At 42.9% G+C, this 12,478-nt stretch overlaps 1 protein-coding gene across 1 annotated transcript in view; it reads left to right on the plus strand.

Moving 5' to 3' along the window:
- The first annotated feature begins 2,406 nt into the window (after positions 1–2,406).
- LOC106600544 (uncharacterized) overlaps positions 2,407–12,478 on the plus strand; it is a 108,750-nt gene continuing 98,678 nt past the window's right edge. The window contains exon 1 of the mRNA XM_014191972.3: positions 2,407–2,847. The gene's annotated coding sequence lies outside the window, so the exon portion shown is untranslated. The remainder of the gene's footprint in view (positions 2,848–12,478) is intronic.

The raw sequence follows: 12,478 nt of genomic DNA on the forward strand, positions 1-12,478 counted from the left end.
GAGATCATACTTAAGTAGGGGTTTTTTCCACCTGGGTTTGTGGGAAATTATTTTTGAGTCAGTGTATGTTTCACCTCTGCGTCACGATTTGTTGTTTTGTCATTTCAGTTTATTTGTATATTGCATTGTTTCACAGTGTTAATAAAATGTGGAACGACACACACGCTCTGCACTTTGGTCTGCTCATTCCTATGACAACCGTGACACTGGGAGATATACGGTCATTGCAAGAAAACGCGTACTGCCCGTTGTTCTTCATGCTAGCAGTAGAAGCACCACTGAGGGTTGACTCCCTTGCACACCCTTAGCCAAGGGTGTTGCTTTACGCTTTTCCTTCCCTCAGCCTCATACTCTCCACACTGGCCTCATCTTGGTAGCCCCTCCATGGCAAGGTAAGCTCTGGATATTGGAGATCATTCTTGCAAAATGATGTGTAATTCTTATTGGAATCCAGCCAAACAGTTGACATTTTTATTCACCATTCACCTGCAACCTGCATTCATATTGATTGCCAGGGTTAGTGACAGTGTGAGGAGACTACCTAAGCCATTTAAACTGGAACAACCATTTCAGTAATGGGTGCAAAAAATCTAACTAAATGATTGGATTCGTTTAGAAAAATGTTATGTTATTTATCTTTGTGTAGCATCAAATTAATCAATCACTCACTCAATGTACATGCAAAAATACGGATTTTAAAAACAATGAATTTGTTAGCATAACTTAAAACAATAGAGTTGGTGACATCTCATTTAGTTTTGAGTCGGTACCACAAACATTTGACATAATAATGACTTTTCATTGACTTTGAGTTCAACTTACTAGAAGTATTTGAGTTAAAAATGGCTTGGAGTTTACAGTGTACTGTCTTCAGTGTCAGGGCTTCTGAAGGTTGATATTGAGACGGCTTGGCTTCAGAGAGCATGTGCGATAAGGGAGTTGGACATATCCCACTGTGAGATGTCTAAACAAATAAGTGAAAGACAACTTAAGGTTACTTGCATAACCCCAGTTCTCTAACACCACAGAGTGTGAGGAAGTTTGGCATGCTTGGGAATGATCAGAGGGCAGGTGAGTGACTCTCTCATTCGCCACTCGACCCCTCTGTCTACTTCAAGCTACTTTGAGATTCTGGTGAATTCCACTGTGAGATGTCTCACTCATAATATCAGAGAACCGGGGTTACGGCTCTATCCGTTGACACCTTCTTGTAGCCACAGTATGCGTGTGTGTGTGACTGGCTGTTGTGTGTTCAGTATGGCCCTATGAGGGACTGTTGCTCCCACATCCCCACAGACACTAACAAAAAGTGACAGGCCAGTCAGGGCCATGGTGCTCTGAGGAGACCTGCATTGTAGCAGAAACCCAAGAGTCTGGTTCACAGCCAAAAACAACACAAAGAGCTCTGAAAAGCAGAATGGGATGAGGCTTTTCTCTCCTTAAGAGTTTCTCTCTCTCTCTCTCTCACACACACACACACAGGGACGCACACATTTACCTACACACACACACACACATACTCATACATGCATGCACAGATCACTGACAACCAATTCATCATGTGACTGTGAGGCCATTCAAGCTTTAAGAGCAGCATATATTTCCCCCATGTGTTAACAGTCTTCATCCATCAGGGTTTCCCAACCGTCCTCCACATCACTGTTTTGCCAATCAACAGTTATATTGAGCTATATTGTGTGCATATTTGTCCTTGTTGATGCATGCTTAAATTTTTTCATTTTTATTTGTTTTGTTTCACCTTTATTTAACCAGGTAGGCTAGTTGAGAACAAGTTCTCATTTACAACTGCGACCTGGCCAAGATAAAGCATAGCAGTGCGACACAAACAACAACACAGAGTTACACATGGAATGAATTGAGCCTTCAGATGAATTATTTATTTTTCATATAGGACAGCATGCAATACTCTTTCCCTCCCCTCTTACTTTAGATATCTGGTTTAACAGAGATAGGCATATGCTCTCTCTCTTCCTCTCTGTCCCTTCATCTCTATCTCTACCGCTCTCTCTATCTATCTTTCTCTATCTTTCTGTCACTGCACATCCCCCATAAAGGCCAAGTATAAAGGGAAACTACCAGTAACTTTCTGTGGGCTACAAGCAATGTGAATGGTTTCCTTATATAGACCTACGCTCATAAATGTTTCACATCATGCACTTTTATGTATTATGTAGCCCAGGCAGCAGTGCCTCTCTTGTGGCTATTACTCCAATGTTTTACAATTATAATATTCTAGACTGGATGAGGAATAAATACAGAGGCTATTATGATGAGTATATTAAGAATTTATGACATCATCTCGCAAGAAATACGTGTCCCCATATCCTCAATATTATTTATTCAGATCTCTTTTTGTTATTTCTTAGGCTGTCCGTTGGTGGGCGCTAAGTGGAGGAGGCCGTTCGGAGCGAATGGGTAGGACGCCTGCCTCCTGCCTCCATCACATGGTCCAGCTTAACCGAGAAACCTCGAGCACAGATGGAGCAGAACGGGAAACCGAGAGACGAGCCCCTCTGCTAGCGGCGAGAAGCATCCTCTGAAATAGAAACATAACCTACCCCTTCTGCAGCAGAAATGGAAAAACGGACGCAAGATAAAAAGCAACAACAAAACCGACAGTTTTGCACAGTGTCATGCTGCTTTCGCGTTTAATATCACGGAAGAGTCAGGGAAGGTTGTGAGTGAGTGAGTGAGGGGGTGGATCTTTGCAGAGAATGAAATCCAAGGCGCTTGTTGTCCCAAGTGAATCATTTGAAGAGCTTGCAGAGACACAGAGCGACCGGGATGCCGCGCAACATCGCGCCTCCTATTCAGCCGCGAGGTTAAGTGAGTATAATTGTTGGGGGGGAATATACTTTTACCGGTTGACACCTCTTTCATTTGTGGTCTACTTTTGATCAACATTGTCTGCGTTCCGTCAGGGATGTGACATGCCACTGTGAGAGCGGCCAGGTTATTCTAGGCGATTCCACCTGTCTGATCAATGATTCATACTCAGTAAAGTGCTCTAGCCAATCGGTCAGTGATGTGAGAAACTTGTTTCTTTCCTTTGGGAATTGCGCGCGTCCCCGATTATGGTCGAAATTGAATGTGTTAACACTTAATTAATTCCTACACAGTGCACAATAATTCTGATTTAGAGGTCAGGCCAGTGCAGTTTGAAGTTCTGAACATGTGTCGTAGGCTACTTAACAATGAAAACCATTATAATTGATGAATGAACAGATGCCCCCGGTCAGCTCTGAAGCACACCAGTAGTGGTCTGAAAGACAGCAGGGGAGAGAGGTGCAGATGAAGATGTTAATATCTGAGTCATGACCTCATCATCCTGTCCAGGCTTGATGCAGCCTGTCTGTTCTAGATGTAGATGTTGATGCTGAAGAGATGGCGCTATGTTTATTAGACTGCCTTGAAGAGGGAGTGAAGGGACTGGTTCTCCCTTTTAAAACATAATGGACAAATTATGCATATTTATAGTCATCAACTGGAGAGAATTGATTCCCAGCTATTCTCAGAGTAATGTTGTGTGTGTGTGTGTGTGTGTGTGTGTGTGTGTGTGTGTGTGTGTGTGTGTGTGTGTGTGTGTGTGTGTGTGTGTGTGTGTGTGTGTGTGTGTGTGTGTGTGTGTGTGTGTGTGTGTGTGTGTGTGTGTGTGTGTGTGTGTGTGTGTGTGTGTGTGTGTGTGTGTGTGTGTGTGTGTGTGTGTGTGTGTGTGTGTGTGTGTGTGTGGGAGGGAGGGAGCGAGCGAGCGAGGGAGCGAGGGATGCACAGCAGGTTCCACGGTGCATATCGATGAATGGATTCCTCTTACTATGCAGCAGGGGTTCCCAGCTTGTCAAGTGCGTGCGTGCATGCGTGTGTGTGTGCGCACTTCACCTCATTACACTCATTGTGTTGATTTAAGCAGGAGAGTCACCCCAGAGAGCTGTGCTCCTGTTTCTCTCATTATGAAGTGATGCCCAGAATCACATTTACACTGACAATCACACCAGGAGAAAGTTGGATGAGGCGTTGTCACCTATACACTCTGTTTCCAGTCCTTCCTGTAGAGTTTTCACTAAGACTTTATTTGAAGCAGCTACTGTTGAAGGGTTATGATATGAATATGAATAATGCCATATAGATGTAGCATTATTAGGGACATAATAAGGCTTTGATATTGTGAATATCATCTATATTATCTATATTATCTCAGAGAATGGGCCCCTCATCCCCTATTACTCTATTATACTGTTGCATAATGCTCTGTTACTGCATTAGTGATATGAATATCAAATCAAATTGTATTGGTCACATACAGATGTTAGCAGATGTTAATGCGAGTGTAGCGAAATGCTTGTGCTTTTAGTTTCGACCGTGCAGTAATATCTAACAAGTAATCTAACCTAACAATTTCACAACTACCTTATACACACAAGTGTAAAGGAATGAATAAGAATATGTACATAAAAATATATGAATGAGTGATGGTATAGAACGGCATAGGCAAGATGCAGTAGATGGTATAGAGTACAGTATATACATATGAGATGAGTAATGTAGAGTATGAAAACATTATATAAAGTAGCATTGTTTAAAGTGACTGGTGATACATTTATTACATCCAATTTTTCATTATTAAAGTGGCTAGAGATGAGTCAGTATGTTGGCAGCAGCCACTCAATGTTAGTGATGGCTGTTTAACAGTCTGATGGCCTTGAGATAGAAATATGGCAATTGACAAATGCAACAGAACACGACATCAAGTAAAGTATTTTTATGTACAGGCGGGCCACAATTCAGTTGTACTATGAAGCTAACAGAGCTATACTCAGCAAAATTACCAATACCAACCGAAACAAATGCAGTCTTCTTTCCAGACAGGAGGTTGTTTGATACCTTAGTGACATTGGTGCCTTGACTTGGATTACACTATTGGGGAGAGGGGGGGGGGGGGGGGGGGGTCAAATAATTAGTTACCTAGTCTGATGCATGAGGAGTCACAGAGACACTTAGACTTTATTTCAAAGTCCTAATTTGGTCTTAAATCCTGCATACAACACAGGTTTTATCCCCAGGCTATTATCTCCAACCACGTAATGACACGTGCCCCCCCCCCCCCCCCCCACACCACACACACACACACACACACACACACACACACACACACACACACACACACACACTAAAATGTACTGGTCTACTGCATACTTACACTGTAGCATTTCAAAGAACTGACAAAACTCTCTTGGTTCCATAGCATGTCTAGCAGCCCTTCTCCAGGTATGATATTTTAAAGATTAAGCCTTTCTCTCCTGCAGGCAATGGCTGAACTCCTCCAGGCAGAACAAAAGTCCCCTCTACGGGGTGACAGAACAGTCAGCCAGCCCCCACTGGGCCTGGGGACAATTTCTACTTAAACCATCAGAGACCGCAGAACATCTCTCTGTCTCTCTTTTTTTAGATTGGATTGGCACCCTGGCAAATTAAAGTGTGTGTGTGTGACAGGGCTCCAGACTAACATTTTCCCCCTTTTTCAATTGGTGGCACCAGCCCATGATTTGTTCGCACATTTGTAATCATTTTATATAGTCATTCACAGTGCTTTATTAGGAGGTGTAACTGAGATGGTATTCAATAAATCAGTTGTTTCCAGGCAGGAATGGATGATTCAAGATATTTTGATGGACAACCTAATCCAGTGATCGTCATAAACTTTGGCCAGATATTAGGCTATTGTTTTTATATTTTACTGTTCAAATAGGGCTCCAGAATTTTCAGAATTTGCTTTTGTTCAACAGAGATGAGTTTGTCAATTTATTTGGGAAAGATTCACCACCTGAGTAAGTGGAAACTCTAAACACAGCCACATCGCTAACTCAAAACATAATACCCACTGCTGGTAGCCATGTACAATATTCATCTAATAGTACATTCAATGTCCTATAAACATTTTGCAGTTGTGGCCTAGGCTACTACCCATTGAAGCCTGCACTCACAATGGCTGATGCAAATTTTGCATGCTTCATATCTTAAAGCCAAGAGTAGTTTTTTCCAAAGCATCCTTTTTCCCGCAATTGAATTTTGAAATATTATAGCCTAAAATCAAATGTAAAAATAATGATCCCGGAGGGGAAGAGTGAGTGGCTCGCTCATCACAGCAGTAGGGCCCAGCGAAACAGGCACAGGGACAGAGGGCAGAAACTTTAATAATGCGAATCATGAGGATAATGCACGTTACTGTTTCACAAAATCATGGTTTTAGTATGCATATTAGCAAAAATAAAAAACTATTGTTCGGAGTGAGGTGAGCATGTAGAGTGTGTTGCTCACACCGATGTGACCAATTAAAAATGTAACTCACAGATTCAAGGCAAAGGGTCGCAAAATGCGACTAAAAGTGACTCGTTTCAGGAGAGGCATTTGTAAACATGTATTTTTTTTATCAAAATGCGTTTTTTGGCAGAAATGCCTTCTGGAACATGTGAACTTTCATGTGCCTTAATAACAAACTTGTAAATACAAATACAATTGTTAAATTACGAGTCTAGTTGGTTTAGCCATGGAAAAAGTCAGGAATCTTCCCGCCAGCCATGATTGGCTGAGATAATAGATGGGCTGGACATGCCGAGAGATGAGTTTGGATTGGTCTGCCATATAGCACCTTCTGTCTATAACATGAGCTGGTCAGTATGTGTAGGTAGTTCAGATTGGTCTGCCATGTAGCACCTTCTGTCTATAGCATGAGATGGTCAGTATGTGTAGGTAGTTCAGATTGGTCTGCCATGTAGCACCTTCTGTCTATAACATGAGATGTTCAGTATGTGTAGGTAGTTCAGATTGGTCTGCCATGTAGTACCTTCTGTCTATAACATGAGATGGTCAGTATGTGTAGGTAATCCCTTCTAATGCGGCTTTTTTGAAAGATGCTCTCAACTTTCTGGAGGACCGAGTTTTGAAATCAATGGAATGTCCAGTGGAAGCAGAGTATACCTAAGGAGATGGAGAAAATTCTGCCACTTGATTGCAAATATGTGGAGGGAGTCAAAAAAGAGAACACACAGAAGGCTGCTTTATCAAATATCTGTCTCCGGATTACATCTTCAAATTAAGGGCAACTATGGCATCCGTAACAGAGAGGGGAAGGGTTCATCCATGTATTCAGGTAAGAGAGTCTAGCTATCTATATTTTCAGGAATTATAAGTTTATAATTTTGTCAGAAACTGTTTTGATTGTAAGTTAACGTGTACTTTTAGCTAGCTTGCTAACGTTAACTGGCTGTCTCACTAGCTAGCTAACGTTAAGTTAAGTGTATCTGTGTAGTAATATTATTTGTATCTCAGAGCTATTTGCATTGCTAGTTATAGCCTAATGTTAGCTAGCTAGCTAACATTGAACCTAGTTGATAGTTAGCTAGCGAACATTGAACCTGGTTGGTTAGTTCAGCTACCAGCAGATTCATGCAGGGTAGTAATTTAGGAGTTGGGATTATGTTTAGTGCTTGCTAGCTAGCTACTTGTCTAAACAAAAGACTCCACTATGCAAGTAACCATTTCACTGTACCATTTTTATTTAACTCGGCAAAAGGGTGTTTGATTTAGTATTTCCGGGTTTTTTGGTTTATGGTCTATGTTTATGTATTTCTATGTGTAGTCTAGTAAGTGTGTTTCTATGTGGAGTTAATTGGGGTGGACTTCCAATTGAAGGCAGCTGTGTGGTGTTGCCTTTGATTGGAAGTCCTATATTAGTTGGGTGTGTTTGTCTGTGTGTTTGTGGGAAATTGTTCTGTGTTTAGCCTTGTGCCTTGCCAGACTGTCAGTGGATCGTTCGTTCTCTTGTTTGTTGTTTTTGTGTTCGTTTTGATTTAATAAATGTTCAAAATGAACAAACACAGTCCTGCTGCATTTTGGTCCTCCTTCACCGACGATACCCGTGACAGACAGTGTCCAAGTTCTAAAATTCTCCAGTAGAATGCCCTGTTTTAATTCGTCACACTCACAACTGTACGCTATTTTGTGCTTGCCATTAACTTGTAAATAATGATCTTGTTGTGAGTTTATTGTCCTGTAATAATGAATACAAATTTGCTAAAGTTAAGACGTTGTCAGCTATATGATATGGCCATTATTTGTACTGGCTAGCCTGCTAACTTAATGTAAGCTAGCTAGCTAGCTAACAAGCTATAAAAAAACGAACCAAACAGTGTTTATTGGTGTTAAAATACACCAGTTATGTTATTTTGGATCTCCTGATGTCATGCAGCCTGTCGTTTTTTGTGTTTATTGTTTTTCATAACGACAACAACAAGTTTGATGCCAGACGACAATAGAATGTTCATGATGTCATTGCAACAACTGTCTACAGACAGTATAAACCAGCCTTTAGTTTTGACATTTTTTGGTTGTTTAGTACACTACCGTATTCACTCTGTTTAGCACATGGCCTCACATGTGAATCCTTAAAGAGATGGGTGGGGCTAAGGCTTAAGAGGGTGTGAATGATGCTGTATGGGTGTAGACAAAGAAGAGCTCTCCAGTTGGTGTACCAAAACATTCAAGGGCCATTTTCTCAAAAGTGGGGTTTACAAGTTTATCAACTTTCAAAGCAGAATTACATTCTCATTGTTCCTCAACTGCAGTGTATGATAAACCATTTTCTAGCTCTGAGTCTCTACTTTTATCCAATGTAAAAAAACACAATTTCACATTTTGCTACATAAGACCGAATGGAGCCGGTCGGTCACAAATGATTGGAGTCTGGAGCCCTGGACTGTGGTGCGTGTGTATGTGTGTGTGTGTGTCTGTCTATTTCGACATGCTTGTGTGTGTGTGTCTGTATGTGTGTCTGTGTGTCTCTGTGTGTCTCTGTGTGTCTGTGTGTGTCTGTGTGCTTGTGCGTGGATGAAGGGTCGGTGGGCATAGATTGGCCAGTTACCCAGACAAATTAGTCCTGGCCTGGGCAGAGAGACCAGGACCTCAGCCTGCCACCTGTCATTAGTACCACAGATCCATGACTGGGAGGTTCAGGGCACCAAAACCCACTGACTGTATAAATCCTCTTAAATGATTAATTCTGTGCATAGGGCAAGACAAGGTTCACAGGCCGAGAGGAGTAGAAGAGGAGAGGAAGAGAGGAGAGAGGGAAGAGGATGTATTAAGGCAGAAGCGATGATAGGGGAGATGACAGGATGAGATAAGAGGGGAGGAGAAGAAGGATGGAGAGTAGGGGAGATGACAGTTTGACTTATCCCCTGGGGCTATATACCATAGCAAAAGTAAGATTAAGGGATTGAAAATAAACTTCTAACTCCTGGAGACACATCTCGAAAGAAGCCTTGCAACTGATACATCGTTTGACAATGTAACATCTCCCTTCTACTGTATCCCCATCTATGTAACAGCACAGTGGGTGACACAGAGTGCGATTCACATTAATTGTCACCTATAACTTAGTGGAAGGTCACTTGCACACGCTGTCTTTTCATACATTTGTCATCATTATCACATGCTCTGGAGAAGATAGGAGCATGGTGCACTTAGGGGTGTTCCTCTGCTGCTAATCATATGATATGATAGCGTATGCATTAGACTAGAAGAACTAGGAGAACTAATCCATAACACTGTATTGATTCATGTCCAACATGGGAGAATCAGATCCTGATACTGGCATGGTAATGTCAGCCTTTTTATGATAGTGTAGTTGAGTAAAAGAGGAGAGGAACCCACAACTCATTAAGCACGTCTTTTAGATAGACATGGAAATGTGATGGTTTTCTATTCGACACGACAGACCTCCTAGTTGTGTCCATTCTTTCATAACATTTCTATAAGCGACGCTGTGAATATTAGCCAAAAATGCGAAACAGACTAGCATCCATGCTTCTGTACGTCGTGCCTCATTGAACATTATCATAGACTACCATTCATTCTGAGAGTGACTCACATTTCAGCAAGCAAGTAACTTTAATGTTAGAATGTAGAGTATTTAGTTGTTTATTACACTGCTAATTATCATGAAGGGTAAAAGGTTGAATTATTAGGTGTTAGTAAATTGTGTGGAAGGAAATATCCCTTTAATGGCCTATTTTGTGACACCCATAATCTGGATTTAATCAATGTTTTAATCTGTTGAGATTGGGTTAATTTGGTAATAGGTTCAGAGATCCAGAGAGTGACATATTTACAGGTCTGGTGTCAGTCCCATGGCAGTCATAGGATTAGAAAATCTTTAATTTTGTGATTCAATGCTGTATGGAAACAATCTGACTTTGTTTGTGCATGTATATGGGGAGGCAGGTAGCCTAGTGGTTAGAGTGTTGGGCCAGTAACAGAAAGGTTGCTAGATCGAATCCCTGAGCTGACAAGGTACAAATCTTTCGTTCTACCCCTGAACAAGGCAGTTAACCCACTGTTCCTGGGCTATCATTGTAAATACAAATTTGTTCTTAACTGACTTGCCTGGTTAAATAAATATGGTTATGGATGTTTTAAATTGTATCATAATGTGTAAATACGAGGCCACACACTTGTGGGATCAACTTTGTTTCCACGTCATCTCATTGAAATTATGTTGAACTAACGTTGAATTGATGTCTGTGCCCAGTGGGCTATCACTATAACATACCCCCCCCCTCCCCCCCACATACACACACACAGACAGAGCGAGATGACAGGGAGTTATTCAGAGTGTGTGGGTGTTTATTTATTTATGAAAATGTTACTGTTCTCCCATCTTTTCTATTTGCTGGATATCATAAGGTTTGGGACAAAGCAATCATTGAAAGACATTAGTGAGGGGTATGGGTTGTTAGGGAGGGATATTTCCCTGTAGAATGGACCATTCTCCTCAGTAAATTTCATAAAAATAAAAATGGTAAAACATTCAAAAAGTGATACTTTTTAGATAAAACTATACTAAATATAATCATGTCAACAAGTAACTGATTAAAACACACTATTTTGCATAGAAGATCTACAGTAGCCTCAACAGCACCCTCTAGGGTAGCACCATGGTGTAGCCAGAGGACAGCTAGCTTCTGTCCTCCTGCATGCTCTTCAACCGATCGCTGCCCGCACCTGCCCGCCCGCTTAGCATCACTACTCTGGACGGTTCTGACTTAGAATATTTATTTATAAAAAATAAAAAAAAACACCTTTATTTAACCAGGTATGCTAGTTGAGAACAAGTTCTCATTTACAACTGCGACCTGGCCAAGATAAAGCATAGCAGTGCGACAGAAACAACAACACAGAGTTACATGGACTAAACAAGCGTACAGTCAACACAATGGTACGTACAACTTTCATTCATAGGCTAGGTTGTAGCAACCTCATGATGGGTATAGGGATAATTAGAGTATCATGTAGTAGTCTAAACCTATCGCTGTTACATTGAACTGGGTGAATGGAATATGAATGACAGTCATCCAATATGCTGTAATAGAAATAAGGACATGCTCATGAAGGACCTAACCAAAATAGAGAATAAAACCCTTGACTCTGGCGGCTCCGGACTGGGCACCGACTCGGGCGGCTCCGGACTGGAGGGCGACTCTGGTGGCTCCGGACTGGAGGGCGACTCTGGGTGCTCAGGACTGGAGGGCGACTCTGGCGGCTCCGGACTGGAGGCCGTCTCTGTCGGCTCCGGACTGTAGGCCGTCTCTGTCGGCTCCGGACTGTAGGCCGTCTCTGTCGGCTCCGGACTGTAGGCCGTCTCTGTCGGCTCCAGACTGTAAACTGTCGCCGGAAGCTCTGGACGGGGAACTGTCGCTGGAGGCTCTGGACGGGGAATGCGCACTGAAGGCCTGATGCGTGGGGCTGGCTTTGGAGGCGCCAGACTAGTAACACGCACCACAGGGCTAATGCGAGGAGCAGGAACAGGACTCACCAGGCCGGGGAGACCTACTGGAGGCCTGGTCCGTGGAGGAGGCACAGGATAGACCGGGCTGTGGGGGAGCACTGGAGATCTGGTGCGTAGGCTTGACACCACTCTTCCAGGCTCAATGCCCACTTTTCCCCGGAGACACAGTACGCAGAGCCGGCGCAGGATACCCTGGGCTGAAACGTCGCACTGGAGACCAGACGCACTGAGCTGGCACAATCCGCCCTGGCTGGATGCCCACTCTCGCATGGCACTTGCGGGGGGCTGGCATATAGCGCTCCGGGCTATGAGCGCGTACTTGAGACACTGTGCGCTTCACCGCATAACACGGTGCCTGACCAGTACCACGCTGCTTCTGGTAAGCACGGGGAGTTGGCTCAGGTCTATCGCCTGACTCCGCCAATCTCCCCGGGTGCCCCCCCCCCAAAAAAAAAATGTTTTTGGGGGCTGCTTACTCCATGTGTAACTCTGTGTTGTTATATGTGCCTCTCGGGCTTCCTTGCCAGCCGTGTTCTCGCATAACGTTCGCTCCCCTCTCCTGCTGCTTCCGTTCTCCTGGCTGCCTCCACCTGTTCCCATGGGAGGCGATCCCTTCCA

This window comes from Salmo salar, chromosome 03 (genome assembly GCF_965601325.2).
Source record: "Salmo salar chromosome 03, fSalSal1, whole genome shotgun sequence".
Taxonomy (NCBI): Eukaryota; Metazoa; Chordata; class Actinopteri; order Salmoniformes; family Salmonidae; genus Salmo; species Salmo salar.